We start from the raw sequence: 16,835 nt of genomic DNA on the forward strand, positions 1-16,835 counted from the left end.
ATCAAAATACTTTGCAATAACTACTTGGAAAAATATTTATCAGTACAACTGAGGCTAAACATACACGTACCCTAGCTATATACCCAATATATGTGCATGTCTATGTCTACTAGAAGATACACACAAGAATGTTTATAACATCTCTCTCTATTCATAAGAACCCCAAACTGAAAACAACTCATATATCCTGTCCATCAATAGTAGATTAGATAAATAGTTTATGGTGTTTTCATATAATAGAATACTACACAGCAATAAAAAAGAACAAACTAATAATACACACAATATTATGTATGACTCTTACGGATATAATGTAGAATGAAAAAAGTTAGACATAAATTAGTACCTGTTGTCTGTGGTGAATTAAAAATGGCCGCATATATTTTGCAACTACACCCAATAGGAGACAGAGTCTACATATTCCTCTCTTGAATATAAGTTGCTGTAATGACTTGCTTTGACCAACAGAATGTGGGGAAAGTGACATAGTGTGGCTTCTCAACCTGAGCCTCAGAAGCTTGTGGCTCTCACCTTCTTGAGACACAAATACCGTCCGTGTGATAAAGTCCAGGCCACCCTACCAGACACATACAACCCACCTGATAGTCAGCAAAGACCACTAGGTATTTTTTTGGGCTTTGTTAAATCATGAAGCACCAGACTGAGTTGCCAGATGACGGAAGTCACATGCATGACCCAATGTGAGACAAACAGAAGAATTGAACCCAGGCCAAATTACTGACCCATGAGTTGTGAGCAAATAAAATGGTGGCTGTTTTAAACTACATTTGGGAGTGATTCGTTATACAGCAAAGATAACTGATACAGTGTATGATTTCATTTATATGAAGTTCAAAAAAAGGATACAGAGGTCAGAATAGCAGTTATCTTTGGTGGGGTACTGACTGGAAGGGGCATAAGAAATCCTGGAAATGTATATATTTTTTATTTATTGAGCTAGTTGATAGTCACGCAAGTCTATTCACTTGGTAAAAATTCATCAAGTTGTGTACTTGAGCACTTGAGATTGGTACGCTCTACCATATGTGTGGCAGCAGGTCTTTATTTAGACACACACACACACACACACACACACACACACACACACACACACACAGGGCATGTGGTCCAGAATCTTGAGTGATATAGGCACTGTACTAGGTGGATGAATTAGCAAGCAGGCATTTAAGGACTGGCAGAATCAGCAAAACACCAGACTAACCGACTGTTGAAGATGGAGGCCATTTATTTAAAAAAAATTATATGCTTATTACCCACCATCTTTGAACCAAGCACTCTGCTGGGAATAAATACTTGAATAAAACACAATCCAACCTTGCAAAATTGTATGTGCTAAAATAGACTAATGCAGAAACAAAGGTCAGAACGAAATGATATTATTTTACCATGACAAATGGGTAACTGAGGACATAAAATGCAATTAAAAACTGGATTATAATCACATCATGGTCTTTGAGAGATAAACTGAATAAGTACTGCTTACTAGGGTTCAAATCTTCAACAGACCTACACAATTGTGTATCTTTCATTTTGTGTAACACAGTATGTATTTCTGAGAACTGAAGATACCACCGAGTTTAGGAACTGCAGAAATGGAAGGTGCTGGCCCTCTCTTGGTTAGATCATATTTCAATACTTTTGTCTGTGAACTTGACATCGCAGCATACCAAAGCTGAGTGGCTAAACAATTTAATTCTTCCTTTATTCACTATCGAATACAAAGTTATGTTTTTAGAAAATATGTCATTACAATCAGCTTCTACCAAAGGTAGAATTGTTCGGTGAGTTGAATGAAGGCTGAGAATAAAGCTGACACAGAGAAGAGAAGAATTGTGAGATGGAAAAGCAGGGTTCTGGTGACACTGTTTGAGTCTTAAATCTAGCTGTACCTGAAGCATAAGCATTTTTCCTTTGTTATTTATTTACTGTCATAACAGTTTGAGTCTGGCTTTTTGTCACTTGGAAGATTCTTAACCAATAGGGTCAACTGGAAAGCCTCCCCACACCACACACACTTTTTGCTCTTTCTTGACTGCTAGCTAAACCCTTACTACCCACCTCTTCCTAGGTTCAAAACCATCTAGGATTATGCTGGCCCAAAGACTGAAAAACGACAACAGTGGCAAAATCTAAATTTTTTCTTGTTTGAAATATGAGTTCTAGCTGCCATCTTGTCAGTCACCCAAATGCTTGGTGCTGGCAGTGCTATAATTGCTTACATGTGGCTATAACCCTACTACACACATACGTTAAAGATAATGTTTGGGGTAAGGTGAACAAACAATAAACAACTTTAATACATTTACTTTATTAAACTTTTAACCATTTAGTTAACTTATTAACTTCCCATTGTGAACTGTAACCATCTTTATTTTCTTAATTGGAATCATTACTATTTATCAGTAGGTATACTTTATTATGTATTGCTTGTATAATTAATTTATTACTTTATAGTAGACATTTATATATGTGAATTGCATATACTTTAATTCAAAAAATTTATGTTATGCACTGGGAGTGACAAGAGAGGAAAAGGACTTGGCCCCTAATTCTTTGGGAATTTATAATTTAGTCAGAAAAACAGATGTATAAACTGTTTTTGGAAATCAGTTCGGACCTGATGTCAGTCATATAGTACTAATATACATAGTCTGTTGTCCCAACATGTATGTAAATAAAAGTAGAGAGTTTGAAACTAGACAGGCAAGGAGCAGCTGTGTTTCTCTCACATGCTGTATTACAATCTTTTTTCTTGCCTGTCTCCCAAACTAGAAGGTGAGCCCCCATCATCAGGGCTAATGTCTTATTCAGCTTGTATTCCAGACCTTTGCATAGTGCCTGGCTTAAGAAGTGTTTTGTTGAATCGTATTAATATTGTAGCAACATCCTTGGTTCATTTAACTTTATAAATCCATCTCTCTTGACCGCTGGCTGCCTTTTCTTAGTTCAGAGGAAACAAGTAGATTCCTATATCCTGCCTTTTGCTTTTAACATATACTGGGCATTGGGCCAAGCAATAGCCAGGTGGACAGGCAGACAGGAGCCTAGAAAGTTTATACCAAAGGCCAAGGAACGGTAGATGGCCTTGGGTTCAGTCAGGCTTGAAAAACAAAGTGGGCCTAAATTTGAGAAGAAGTCAAGGGTCTGGGCAGGCAGCCAAGGTGGCTCTAGGAAGAGAGTCAGAGGAGGTGGGAAAGGGGACAGGTGAATTGGCGACTAATCCTTCTGTAAGGCTCTAGTCCAGTCAAGAGCTTATTCCTCTGAGACAAAGACCTAATCTTAGGACGTGGGAAACACAGAGGGCCCTTGAGTGAAACTATCTGGCTGTGCAGTGAAGTTCCAAGGTGGTTTCTTAACAGGACCTCACTCCATATTTTTCATACTGAAAGTAGGATATCGCTCATGTGAACAAAGGATTATCCTTCACAATAATTCTATAAACAGGATTCTAATTAATAAATTCACAAGTAGCTATTTACTGTTTATATGCATTAGGCAAAGTTTACTCATAAATTTTATTTTAAACCTAAATGCAGTCGCACAGCTGGATACAAAATATATATACATGTGAGTTTACAGGAACAACCACCCCCATCCCACCCCAATACACACGCATGCAAAGAGCTAGAGAAAATACCTCCAAATCACTATGCTAGGATATGAAAATGTAGAGCAATACATACTAATATTTTGAATCTTAACTTATGGAAATGAAAATAGAGTTCCTATCAGGAACACTGATTCCCCTTCATTCACATTTGGGTTAGGTGGCTCTGGGTCAGACTGAGAAATCTGTAGAAATTGTTCAACACTAACTCTTGGAATTTATAATCCAAATCTCTGAACCCAATATTAAATCCCATGAATCAGAGTTACACATTGTGCTGTAATGGAGTAATAGGCACTGGGTTTACCCTTTTGCCTTAAACAACTAAAAAAAAAAAAAAAATGAGCAAAAGTAGTGAATGGGAGGCTCATTCATCTCTAATAAAGTGAATTTTATTTATCATTATCTAAGTGATTATATATATTTTTTCAAATTGATGCTTTGTAGAATTATAATTTCTGTTATTATTTTGTAAATAAATTTGATTAAAATATTTTTTAAAAAGAAAACATTTAAAAGTATAAAACCAAAAAAAAAAAAGAAATTTTCACCCAAATCCCTAATGTTACTTTTTCCTTTGTTTTGGAAAAAAAAGAAAGAGTAAATTGGGGAAAGAAAAATCAGGAAAATATCATTTGAAAGAGTGCTTGGGATTTAAGAAAAGTAAATGATTATTTTTATTTAAACCACCTCTCTAAAATATCTAGTTTTGCAACTAATGTGTTAATTAGCTGGTCCTAGGTATGAAAAAAATCTAAAATATTTGTCTATATAAAATGGGATTTTTAAAAAATTGTAAGCTTTCAGTTAAATCAAGTTGAGCTTTTAATGGGCAAATGCTTTTCTTCATCTTCCTTTGAGCATCCTGTGGTGAGAGGACCACTGCCTTCTTAACTCTCTATCCCTTTAACTGCTGAGAGGCTGAGTCACTTCCGGCTCTTCGTTTCCCACATAACCCTATATACCATTCTCCGTCTCTAGCTCTAATCTTCATCTTGACTATACATCGTTGTTTCCAATTGGTTTTCATTATCTCTTATACTATGTCACCACTATCTCAAACTTCAAAAGTATACAAAATGCCTTTATTTCCAACCATGTTCCTTCCTCTACTTGAATTTCCTACTTGACTGGTATTATTATCAACTTCCCAGTCATTCTGTTAAGAAGTACTGGTGCCTCCCTTTATTTCCCATATCCAATTATTTATTAAGTAATATTTTTAATCTATCTACAGAAGTCTTTAAAACATCTTCCTTCATTTTCATGCCCACTGGAACTTGTACAATTCAGGTTCTAACATTTCCTTACCTGGATAAATTACAGTATTCCCTACTTTTCCACCTGCCAATCACTTTTTCCTATTCAAGAAATCTTTCATGCTGATGCTTGAGGTTTTGTTTTGTTTTGTTTTTTTGGCAATTTATCATGCTATATTTAGCTTTTATTAGGTACAAAGACTTTTTCAATCATGTTACCTAGAGATCTTTTTACCCACTGCTCTGTTTGGCTGCCAGTCTCTTGTCTCTCCCTTCAGCAATGGTGAGAGTCTCCTGCTGCCGTGAAGAAAAATTCATGGTTTGTTTCCTTTGCCAATAATGAAAACGTTGGAGAGCAGGGTGGCAAAGTGGTTGCCATTGGCATCTTTCACATGAACCACATCAAAAGAGCCAGGGCGTCTTTCTCTGTTGGTGATCACACTGATTCTTTCCAAGTTAGCACCTCGGTCACCATACACAGATTACCAGTGTCAAACTTGATGAAATCAGTAATTTTGTCAGTCTCCAAATCAATCTGCATGATGTCATTTGCTTTGATGGGGAGATCAGGGTAGCAGATGGTGTGAGCATCATGAGTCACCAGATAAGGGATTCCTTTCGTGCCCACAAAGATCTTTCTTGTTTTGTACAACTTGTACTTGACCTCTTCAGGTGTAATACAATGAACAGCAAAGTGACCTTTGGTGTCATAGGTCAGATGGAAATTCTCTTTAGCCCTGTTAATGCTGACGAAATCTGTAAAACCAGCAGGGTAGGTTACATCAGTCCGGACCTTGCCATCAATCTTGATAAACTACTGCATGTAGACCTTCTCTGCTTCATTTCCTGTTAGGACATAGTTCAGTCTATTCCTTAGGTAAATGATGAGAGGGAGACATTCTTTCAGCTTGTGGGGACCGGCAGATGGATAAGGAGCAAACACACCCATTAGTTTCTCCAGCATCCAATGCTTTGGAGCTGTTACGTGCTTCAGATGCTTCTTGGGAGAACTGCACGGCTACGCTGGGCACGGAAAGAGCGATGCTTGAGTTTTATTCCTAAATTTTGGCTTCTTTTTGTAGCTCGTTCATTTAAAAGCTGCAGTAACTCATTACTGCCTGCAGACTATCGTCTGCCTTCTTTGCTAGGTGTTCCTAACCCTCCCCAGTCAAATAAACCTTCATTCGTAGTTTATTCCCAAACTCCAACCTTTCATATGTATTTTCACTTTTCACATATTTTTCCTTTTTCTTGTGAAGACTCCTCCGTAGCACCTATGAAAACCAAAACCATTTTTGAAATTGTACAGAAATGCTCATTTTTGGTGAAGGTTAACTAGATTTAATCTCATCTTATTTGCCCCTGAAATAGCCCTTTGCCTGCCCATCTGTTCTAACACTCATGCAGTGCATGATGCAAAATATGCTTGCGCTTACAGATGGCCTGTACGTTCTTAGAAGCAGAGACTATCTTACACATCGTTGTAGCTCTCACAGTACTTAGCATATGGCTGTGCATGGAAAAGCAAGGTTCACTATGCCGCCCACAGTCTAGCACAGTTCACAAAGCCGAAGAGCACTCACGCTATTTACCCTCTTGTTGCGAGGTACTGAGACCCTTGTGCAAGTCTGTCTCAGGTATACAGATGGGATTTGTGGCTAAACTCGCTGTATACTAACTGCTTACCACACCAGATTTTCTTTTAAGTGTATGAACTCTGTCAGTATGCATAACAATATTAATATGTTGATGAAAATGATAGTTGATACCTCATTTATAGAGCTCATGGCATACTTAAAGTTCACTGTCTCAGTTGATTCTTGGGAGGAAGAAAGTATCCTCATTTTCTAGATGAAGAGACTAAAGCTAACACACTAGATCATGCACATGACATGTACCGAAAGTGGGAACCACACTCGGATTGAGGCTTCTCTTTCTATACTCTTGTATTTTGTTTTGATTCCACGGTATAGCATTTAGGATGATAAGAAATTGTTTCAGAATAGTTTTCTTTAAGTTTCCCCTTTGAAGAGTTTTGTGAGACATTCCGTGAATCCTAGAATAATGGCAATCTTCTAGTTTTTTTGTTTCATGTGTACTTTTTGCCATCCTAATGCTGTATTTATAGATCCCTGTCTATTGGCGGTGATGGGTATTATTTAACAGTACACAAAGTCCTGTATAGAGAAAGGACTTTCCAAATCATAGTCTTCAAAGATTTGAATTATTTTTAGAAAACAAGATACTTTTGTAGCTTCTTAGGCCGTCAAAGTACACAGAAAAACCTTTTCTTCATAGGTTCTGTTAAAACACAGCTCTTGGCTTTCTGAGTTACTGAAGTCCATAATTATAATGTTTGGAAAGGTTAGCAAGATTTTAAATCATGCATATGGCCGGCTGAAGGAATCTATTTAATTTCACCAGGATTTAAAATATAACCAAGGAGAGCACTCTTTGAAAATAAGCATAAAAGAAACTTGTAGAATAGATCCATCTGGTTCTTAATGACAGAAACCCAACTCGATTACAGGTTTATGAAATGAAAAAGTCCAAGAATAGAGCAGCCTTTAGTCACTGGGCAGACAAGCAGATAATGGCATCCATCAGAACTCTTCTCTCCCTATCTCTCAGCTCTGCATTTTCCTGCACTGGCCTCATTCCTGGTCTGGTTCTCTAAGCTTAATGTGGTTACCATCAACACAAGGCTTACACCCTACCAGATTAGCATACAAGCAGAAAGAGATTATCTCTCTTATAATAGTTCTAGCAGATGTCTTGGGAGTGGATTTTATTGGTCCGAGTGAGTCACACGCCCATCTCCAAATCAGTTTCTGTGGACAGCAGGATGGAATGCCCTGACTAGCCACATTTGGATCATATGCTCGCCCATCTGTGGACAGGGATTGGGGTCAACTTCAGTGCAACCTGATTGATTGACTATGAGAAGGGGAGAGATGGTTTCCTAGGAGAAAATTAAGGTGTCATTAATGGCAGAAAGGCAAATGGTCCTGGACAGGAAAAAAAAATAGAGGAATACTATAACTTCTTAATTATCAACTCTCATAATCGAAAATGTGGAAATTTAGTGAAGGCCTATGTTTTAATAGTATTAATAGAGAAAATGTTTATTTTAAAAATTAGTGTCATAAGTAAAATTACAAACATAATTTTCATCTACCTAACAGAAGAAACTTTTAAAATAATGTTCATAAATTGTCCTCGGTCATTGATATTAATTAATTCACTCATTCTAGAAATTCCTTTTGAGGGTTTAGCCAGGCATTGTGCTAAATGCTACAGTATAGACTCTTTAAGCTGAGGTCACAGACTTCCTGGTTGACAGTTACCTCCCACACATTAAAGCTGTTGAAGTAAGAGTTCTGCTTGATAATGCGGATAGAATTTCAGTTATGTCTTATACTGCAGGGTAATGCAACTTAATTCCTTTAAAAAGTATCTCGTAAAAAGTATTTTTTATCAGCATTTTTCATTGATTCATCCTGGCTTTGCTTTTAATTAAGCCAGATTAGTAATTTGACTAAATGATGCATTTCTTTAGCATCTTATGTGTGAGGTGTTCAAGATGACCTTATAAAAAAGCAAAAAAAAAAAAAAAAATCCTTACATCATTTATGCTTCTTCCATTATGATGAAACTATGATAGACGTATGATCACATCATCTAATGTACCTGATCTTTTTGATGATCGGTCTTTAGTCTGTGGTGAATCCTTTTATTTTTGAACCCGTTATGCCGAAATAAAGGCAGTCTTTCTTGTTTCAATTTCATTGAATATTCACACTATTTATTAAAGGAGGATTATGTAACATTTTAATGAAGGCTCCAATCCATAAAATACCTGTCACAGATGAAAAACATGTACGTGGATAAGCATAATGCATTCATTTATAGGCTCCGGATCCGCTATCCCTCCAGGAATGTTATAAATCCGCGTGGTGTCCCTGGGCGTCGGGGTTGGCCGCAGCATCTGTGGCTGCAGAAGCCAGTGTGGCCCAGGAGCTCCCCGCTGGCTGCACATCTGAACAGTTTCAAGAGTACAAGTTTCCCCATCAAAGGTCTGGAATAAATTACACTAAAAAATTGGCTCCAGAAAGAGTTATTTTGGATAGGACAAGGTGAAGTTCTCATGAGGTGTGTGAAATGAATCCCTTCTGTGCAACGGGTGTCTGTGGGAGAGGTGGTGGGGTGGTTAAAGGCTGTGGAGGAAGTGGGGGAATCTAACCCCCCACACACTTGGACAGAAATGCCAAATCTACTGACTGGACAAGGATTTTGAAAATTCAATTTCTTAATAAATGGCTTTATAACTTATTATGAACACATATCTTATGAAATAGTAATCTTTTTCCTGATACTTTTTTAAAAGAATGTATTTTACTCCCAGTGGAGTGCTGGAGCCTGTTCATACAAGCTTATGAGAACTGATTTGTAAAGTTTTAAGAATTTTGTGAGCCAATTGTTAAACACGGCCACTATTAAAAATTAAATTCTATAAGCTTACAATTATATAAGTCATATTACGAACAAAGGTAACAAATACCCGAAACTCACCTCTCTCTAAATATTTTATTACATTTTAATAGGTTGTGTGCTGTTGGGGTGATTTGCTTTTATCCTGTGCGTCCAGTGGACAGACCGTATAATGACACACTGCTGCGGATGTCCTCACAAACTCCCTTCCACGACAGCACATCGATAGTTTGAAATCAGCATGACGGGAGTATTTACATCTCAGAAATCAGCTACAAATCAAGGCTCGTGTATCATTTTGTTGATTATCTAGACTTAAGAAAGTAATGGAGAAAATGTTAATAACGTATATTAAATTTAAATGTGTGTTGTGCCTATAGTCATTGCATTGTGAGTAGCCCCCAAAATTGAGAAAACATTCTTCCGTATTCAAAAACTAGTATCTGATTCAGCAAAGAAGTTGCTTCCATCATCCATGAACAAGTGTTATTCTGACATATGTCTTTGTTGTTTATTTCTCTTTAACACTGATGAAAATATTAACAAATGTTCATGTGAGAATTATACTTGTTTGATAATTGCCTCCATAGGTTGGCTAAGGATACAGGAATTAAACGAAAATCGAGGAAAATGTTCTGTGAGAAATCAATTGACTATACAGAATTTATAATACAGAGCTTTGCATATTTTATTATATTTATAAACTGTAGCCATGCATTCTTTATATCAGTAAAATTTATATTAAACTTATGAATACGTTTCCTCTCCTGGAAGCTGCTTTTTAAACTTCTACGAGATACCACTGCCCATTAATGAAGTTGAGTTTCCTACTCCTGCTTGGAATTGGTCTCTCTTTCCGCAGAGCTAAAGTCTTTTTTTGTGTTAGATACTGGAGAAGGAGCTATGGCACAAGTGAAGGACGAAAGTACTTGGCCTGCTTGAGATAGCTGTTGGGACTCCAACAAAACCAACTAGAGCTTTGACAGAAGAAAAGAAGAAATAGGCAGTCTTTCTAGCTACTCTTCCCCAGACCTTAAATGTGGACCTGGTTGATCAAAAAAACCACACATGAAAAATAAAAGATTCAGTTATTTACTTGGACTTCCTTCTCATGGCATTCTCTTTCTCTAGTACTCTGAACCCAAAGAGCCATAATCCGTCTCCCAATACGTACTTCAGGCCTCTTTAGTCTGATAACCTATTATCCTTTCTTTTTTGTGTGCCCCACCCCAAGCCTAATGGCCTAGTATTTGTTAATGCCATAGCTCTGGCCTACAGAATGTTTGTCTGATGACCCCCACCACTCCCCACTCCCACCACCCAAGAGGGCAATCTGGAAACCTAATGGTGGGAATCGGTACTCTCAAAGGCAGGAGCTTTTTGGACTCCATTTGATCAGTGGCTTTGCCAGGGACAGTAACCCCAGGGACAATAGCAGGGAAAGGAAGAATATAGTGGTGCCACATGGTAGCTGAGATGCTTTGCTAGTTTGTGATCTATTTGAGGTGCATCTTGGATTAGACTAAGTATCAGAGTGGTACTTGTTGTTTAGAGAAAAATGAGACTTAATATTTTGTTCTTCCAGGACATGTTCCAGCGTTTACAGACTTTGCAAAATGGTCTCACCGTGATAACAGTGTCCTGCTAACAATTCCTGCCAGAGGGGAGACTTTCTGGGCCAATGGAAGAAGATTTGGAGTCAGGGGACCTGGTTCTACTCCCAGTTCTGCTACCGGGAGCCCTTTGGCCTTGGACAGGTTATTTTACTTCTCTGAGACTTGGTTTTCTATACAGTGATCTACAGTTTCCAGTAGCAAAGGTCTCTTCTCATTCTGTCATCTTATGACTCTTTGTCCTTTGTTTTACAGTTAGAGTAGAGGAAGCACACATCTTTGGTCAGAAAGTCAAGGGCAGAGTATAGCATATTGGTCATATCACTTCTTTGAATCCCAGGCCCCAAATCCTTTATGGCAGTAGGCATAAATCATAAATAATTCCAGGCTACTACTCCCAGATTTCTTAGAAGGATCAGAGCACTGACATTCTTTGGCAGATGAAAAAAGAAATTCAATTATCTGGAATGCAAAGAAAAAAGAATATTTTCTCTTGTTGAAAATCTTTCTAAAGGGCAGTAGCAGTTTTTCTTACTTTAATAAGAACAGAGAGCATAACAATATTGCTTCCTTTATCATGGCTCTGTTCTGCTTCAGAATTAAAATTCTGAATATGAATGATCATTATGCATTCAGTATTGTATGCTCTGCTTATAGAAGATTTAAGAGACTGGCCTGCATGTATACTGTCTTAGGTGCACATGGAGACATTTTTATCAGTTATACCTGTGGTCTCTGTGAGTACTTAAAGTTTAAATCTTTCTCATAAAAGTGAGGTGACAAGAAAGTTCTAAATATTTTTTGGGTGGTGGTGGTAATGTTCCATTTTGTTGAATTCTGGATAATTAAGGCTCTAAGATGTTTAAAGAATACAGGCACATAAAACATTTGTACTGTGTTCTGAGTATCAAGGACTACAGTTGTTTTTTATAAGACTGTTGCTCATAAGCAAATGTTTTCAAATTCTGATATGTAAGGAACAATATGCCACATCGGCCCAATCCTCCCTGTGCAGGAGCTTCTTCCTCAGTGTGGGACCTTGGGAGTGGTCTTAGTTTTGTTCTATTTAATTAAAATTACTGATTTGAGTGCCCTCTCTGTGTCCTCGGTCTCAGCCCCCAATGAGATTCTAGTATTCAGGTTTAAGACATGTTCCCCACCCAGACTGTGATCAATTTCCAAGGCAACGGAAGAGAAAGAAAGATGACCAAGAAAAAAAGAAAGAAGGAAAGAGGTAGAAGAGCAAAAGAGTAGGATTAGTCATGACAATAGCAGATGACGATTCAAACCTGAAGAAGAACAAGAGCGTCTGCCTCTTCACTTTCAGAGTATCGAAGGTGGAGAGTTTCCTCTAATGGGAATTATAGGCTCTGGGTGTCAAAACTGTGGCATGTAGTTCATCCACTGGGCTGCTTTGACTCAAGATCTTCCTGATTATTGTCAAATGTATATCATGAAACCCTTTCTATCACAACACTGTTTCAATCATGCAAAGATTGGTGTCAAAAAAGGAAAGTAGATTTTAAGCCTGAGCTACTTGTCTGAAATAATTCAGAGTTGAACAAGTTTTTTGATGACCCTGGGTGTTGGGGGCTTTTTGTGTGTTTCTAGGTAACAAATGGAACCGGCAGTCTTCAATCCCAACCAGCCAATCAGCTGACCAACCAAAAAATGCCCCCAGATCTCCCTCCCCACCTCGCAGCTGCTCCCCTGGCAAATGCAAAATGTTTTTTTCTTGTGTTGATCTTTAGATATAGCCATGTCCTGATTATTTCTGTGTGGCTTACTCATTTCATCAATTAACCAGATAGCTTACTACCTCTCTTGCCTACCTGTTAGCATCCTTGCCAATAATGAGAAAAGTGGGTCTCAAACTAATTTATTTGGCTACACGTTAACAGTATTACTGGAGAGAAGGTTGAAAATAATGGATAAAATGAAGATTTTACATTATTCTTGCATTTCAGTTTATGCCAGGCCTAACCTATGTTTCTATGGGTATTTGAAAAGTAATTTTCATTTCTGTTTTTAAAAATTTTAAGACCAGTTCTGTCAAATGGCCAAGACCCACCCTTGCAAGGTAATAATGTTGATGTGCTGTTCCTCCTGGCTTCATTCTAGGTAAATAAATCAATAATAACTCTTTTGAGCCTTTCACTTTTATTTCCACTGTGGAAAAGTTTAGGTAGAAATATATCTGTCTATCTATATCATGGGTGTTTTTTTGTGAAAAGGGTAATGGAATACAGAATGCCATACATAGGTTATTCCCGCTATGAATTAGTCTCTTTTATCTGCCTCTGACCAAAACAGATGTTGGCAGCCTTTCTAGTCCAGCTCTCTGAGTCAGACTAAGACTATCAGTTCCGCTTAGAAAAGCTGCAGGGAAATGATTTAACTCTTTCAATAGACCCTTACTAGTTTTTCCCTTGGATCCTTTTTATTATAAACTACAAATAAAATTAGAATGCATTTCTAGGCAACAATGAAAGAAAAATAGCAATATTAAAAATACATCAATACAACTCTAGAGGGAAGTGAATTTTTATTCAAGGACTTTCAAGAATTCTGACATTGAAAAATATCTTTGCTTGAGGAGGCAGCTGAATGTGTCTCCAACTTATAGTCAAAGTTCATTTGCATAGAATACCAAAAGAGTCTGAATTTTTTTAAAATCAGAAAAAAAGAGTGTCTATCAGAATGTGGCAGGATGCATCCTGCTAGGATTCTATTCTGTAGAAACTGACCATTTAAAAAGTCATTCTGTGATTGGTGCCCCAATAAATCTCTTGTACCAGGATTCTGCAACAGAATGTAAATTGAAGGAACGCGAAAATGGAGGAACAGTGGAAAGAAAGGCACAAAGGGTGAGAAAAGGGAGATTATAGAAAAAAAATTCTAATCAACACAGCATTCCAAGAATTTATCATGGGAAGAAAGTTTCTTTAGATTTTAGGTAAAAAAATGTTGGTTTGTTTTTTTTTTTTTTAAGTTACTAAATAAAGACTTTAGACATTTTCCAAACCATGTAAAGGGAAAAGGAAAACAAATGATTTCTTAGACTGTAGGTAGTTTCACGTAGTTTATCTCACTTAATTCTCATAATTATCCTATAAAGTGAATATTTCTATCATTATTGTTTATACAGTATTCATACCAGGGCACCTGTTCATTAGACAAAATTGGTTTTATGGAAGAATGTCTCTACTGGCACATTCCCTCTCTCTGCTAACCCTTCCAGGAATATGGGAAATACAGGGTAGGGAGAGCCTCTGACTTTCTTGCCTGAATTCTCCTAAGAAAATCATCGAACAATAAATATAACTAAGGATGCAATTTAATTTAATCTTTTCAGCAGCCTACAAGATAGAAGTTGCATTTTTTTTTCTCATTTTCAGAAACCGAGGCTGAAGACATTGTTAGTCATCTGATATCACACAGCCAGTAAGTGGTAGAACTTGGTATTTTTTATTCCAGAGCTTGAATTCCTAACTATCTCATCTCAAAGCTCAGCTCTGTTGGATATTGTCCCTTACTGCATTCACAACTACTAAAGATGTGGGCTGGGCATCCATTCCCTTGTCCAGTAACCTCATCTCTGAGGGTGGAGGCTTTCCGCCATAGCACTTGTCACTAGCAGGTATGCTATGTGGCACAAGAAGCTTCACAGAGAAGTATTTCTTGAGCCATGCAGCATTTCCTGTTTGTGATAGGTGGTGGCCAAACTGTGACCTGCTGATAATGAAAGGGCCTAAAACAGGGATATTAAACACCGGAGGAACTCTCGGATGGCAGAAGTTTGCTGACTTGCCAAGGTCATGCAATGTGCATGATTTCAAAGCCCATGTGCTTCTTCCATATCACGTAAAAATAAGGACTCAATTAGAATAAGGACTCCTGGTTCCCCTAGAATTGATTAGAAAGGAAAAAAGTCAGATATCTTCAGATGAGGTAGTGGATAGTGATAGTGATGGAGGGAGAAAGTAGTGATTCTTCTAGATTCTCACCTAAGAGTGTATCAAGTGCTTCTAAGAGTACAGAGGAGGCTGGAGGAATCTGTAGAGTTATGGCCACATTACTATCCATGTGGTTAGTACCTTCCTGGTGGCGCTGAAAACCCTACAGTTATGAGCAGTTATCACACAGTCATTACAAGGATTGTTATATGTCATATTGGCCATTAGGTCACATTTGTTATATGTCATATTTGGCCATTAAAATGGCCAAAAGTAATGATGGCCTTAGGAGTACTTCTGGTCTATAATCGTCATTTTGGCTGTGCGATAGTTGGGTGAAATTGGTATTTGGAGGGCATAATTAGAGACACCAGAGGTAAAAATATGTATCTGAAGTGGGAGCTAATTAGTCACAGTGACCCAGATTCGGGTCAGGGTAGTGTCAAAATTTGAGATTTGTAATTTGTAAAAGAGAGAAATTCTTCGGCCTCTTTCCATTGTACTGGGCTCTTTGTTTGGTACAGCATGTTTTGGACCTGTCAGAGTGCTTTCAGTCAGAATATATTCAGTGAGAATATAGTCTATGAGGTGAGAGTTCTGCCCACTCTCTTTTGAGCAGGCCACGTGTCCAACACAGTTGTGTTGGCCCTTCAGGCAATTTGGATAACATCTGTTCTACCAAGCACCCTGACAAGCCTCCATGTTGGAGATGTTGTCACAGAGCAAATGGCCGCACATTTGTCACTAGATTGTTCTTTGTGTATAGTCTTCTCTCATTCCTGTGGCTGACAGCAAAGAAAGCATCAGAACAGCCACTTCCTGGTTACTGTACTAAAATTCAAATTTCTTGTTGATGTCGTGTTTCTGATTTTTGTTTTTCAGAATTTCTCCTTCTTTCCACAAGTGAGCACCTGTCCTGTTCTAGGAGCTGGGATTCAGTGGTGAATGAGACAGGCAAGGTCTCTGTTCTCAAGGAGTTTGCACTCTGTGGAGGAATAGAAAATAACAGAATAATTTTCAAAGCAAACAAAATAAAAGAATGTTCTAACAAGTGCTTGGGGATCTACCTCAGAGTCTTGGTCCGGGAAGGCTTCTTTCAGGAGCCAATGTTGAGGCTGAGACCAGAATGACCAGACAGAGTTGGCCAGGAGAAGACCTGGCAGTGCACCACGAGCAAAGAGAACAAACACAGAGTCCTAAGAGGAGGACAGGCTGGCAGATTTCGGGAGCAGGATGGAGTGTGGGCCCAGGAACATGGCGGAGGAAGGCAGGAATCGAGGTCAGAGAGCAGGCAGGGCACAGATCGTGTGGGATGTTGGAGGCCCGTGAAAAGGACTTTGGATTTTGTTCTCAGCATTTTAAGAAACCAGTGGAGACCTTTGAATGTGGGAATAGGATGATCTGATTAATATTTTAAGAAGAGCACTTACAGCTGTTGCTGTGTCGGGGGATACAAATGGAAACAGGTGACTAGATGGAAGTCGTTCAGGTGAGATGGCCATGGCTCAGACCAGGGTGATAGCAGTGTTTAGATGTGAAATTCAAGAGACAAGGTACATATTGAAGATACTGAGATGGGTGGAGTCAGGAGGATCACTTTCAAAGGCAAGGTGAGGGTAAAATGCACAGCTCTATTCTGGTTACAAAAGTCTTGAGATGCCTCCTAGATATACAAGTGTATATCTGGTGAAGTTGGAAGTTGCTTATATGTGTCTGGTGCTCAGGGCTGGAAATACAAATTTGGATTCCTTTACAAATCTGAGGCTACCTCAGTTATAGTAAAAAAGAGATCATTTCAAAATCTAAATGGATCCTAGAAAATAAAAACTTGGGAAATGGCATTTTTGGAAAAGGAGAATGGTTACATTATTTTCATTGCAGTTTATTG

General features: G+C 38.1%; 1 pseudogene; it reads right to left on the minus strand.

Moving 5' to 3' along the window:
- Positions 1–5,118: 5,118 nt before the first annotated feature.
- Positions 5,119–16,449, minus strand: LOC120591172 (40S ribosomal protein S4, X isoform-like; annotated as a pseudogene).
- Positions 16,450–16,835: the final 386 nt, after the last annotated feature.

This window comes from Pteropus medius, unplaced genomic scaffold (genome assembly GCF_902729225.1).
Source record: "Pteropus medius unplaced genomic scaffold, Ma_sr-lr_union100, whole genome shotgun sequence".
Lineage (NCBI taxonomy): Eukaryota > Metazoa > Chordata > Mammalia > Chiroptera > Pteropodidae > Pteropus > Pteropus medius.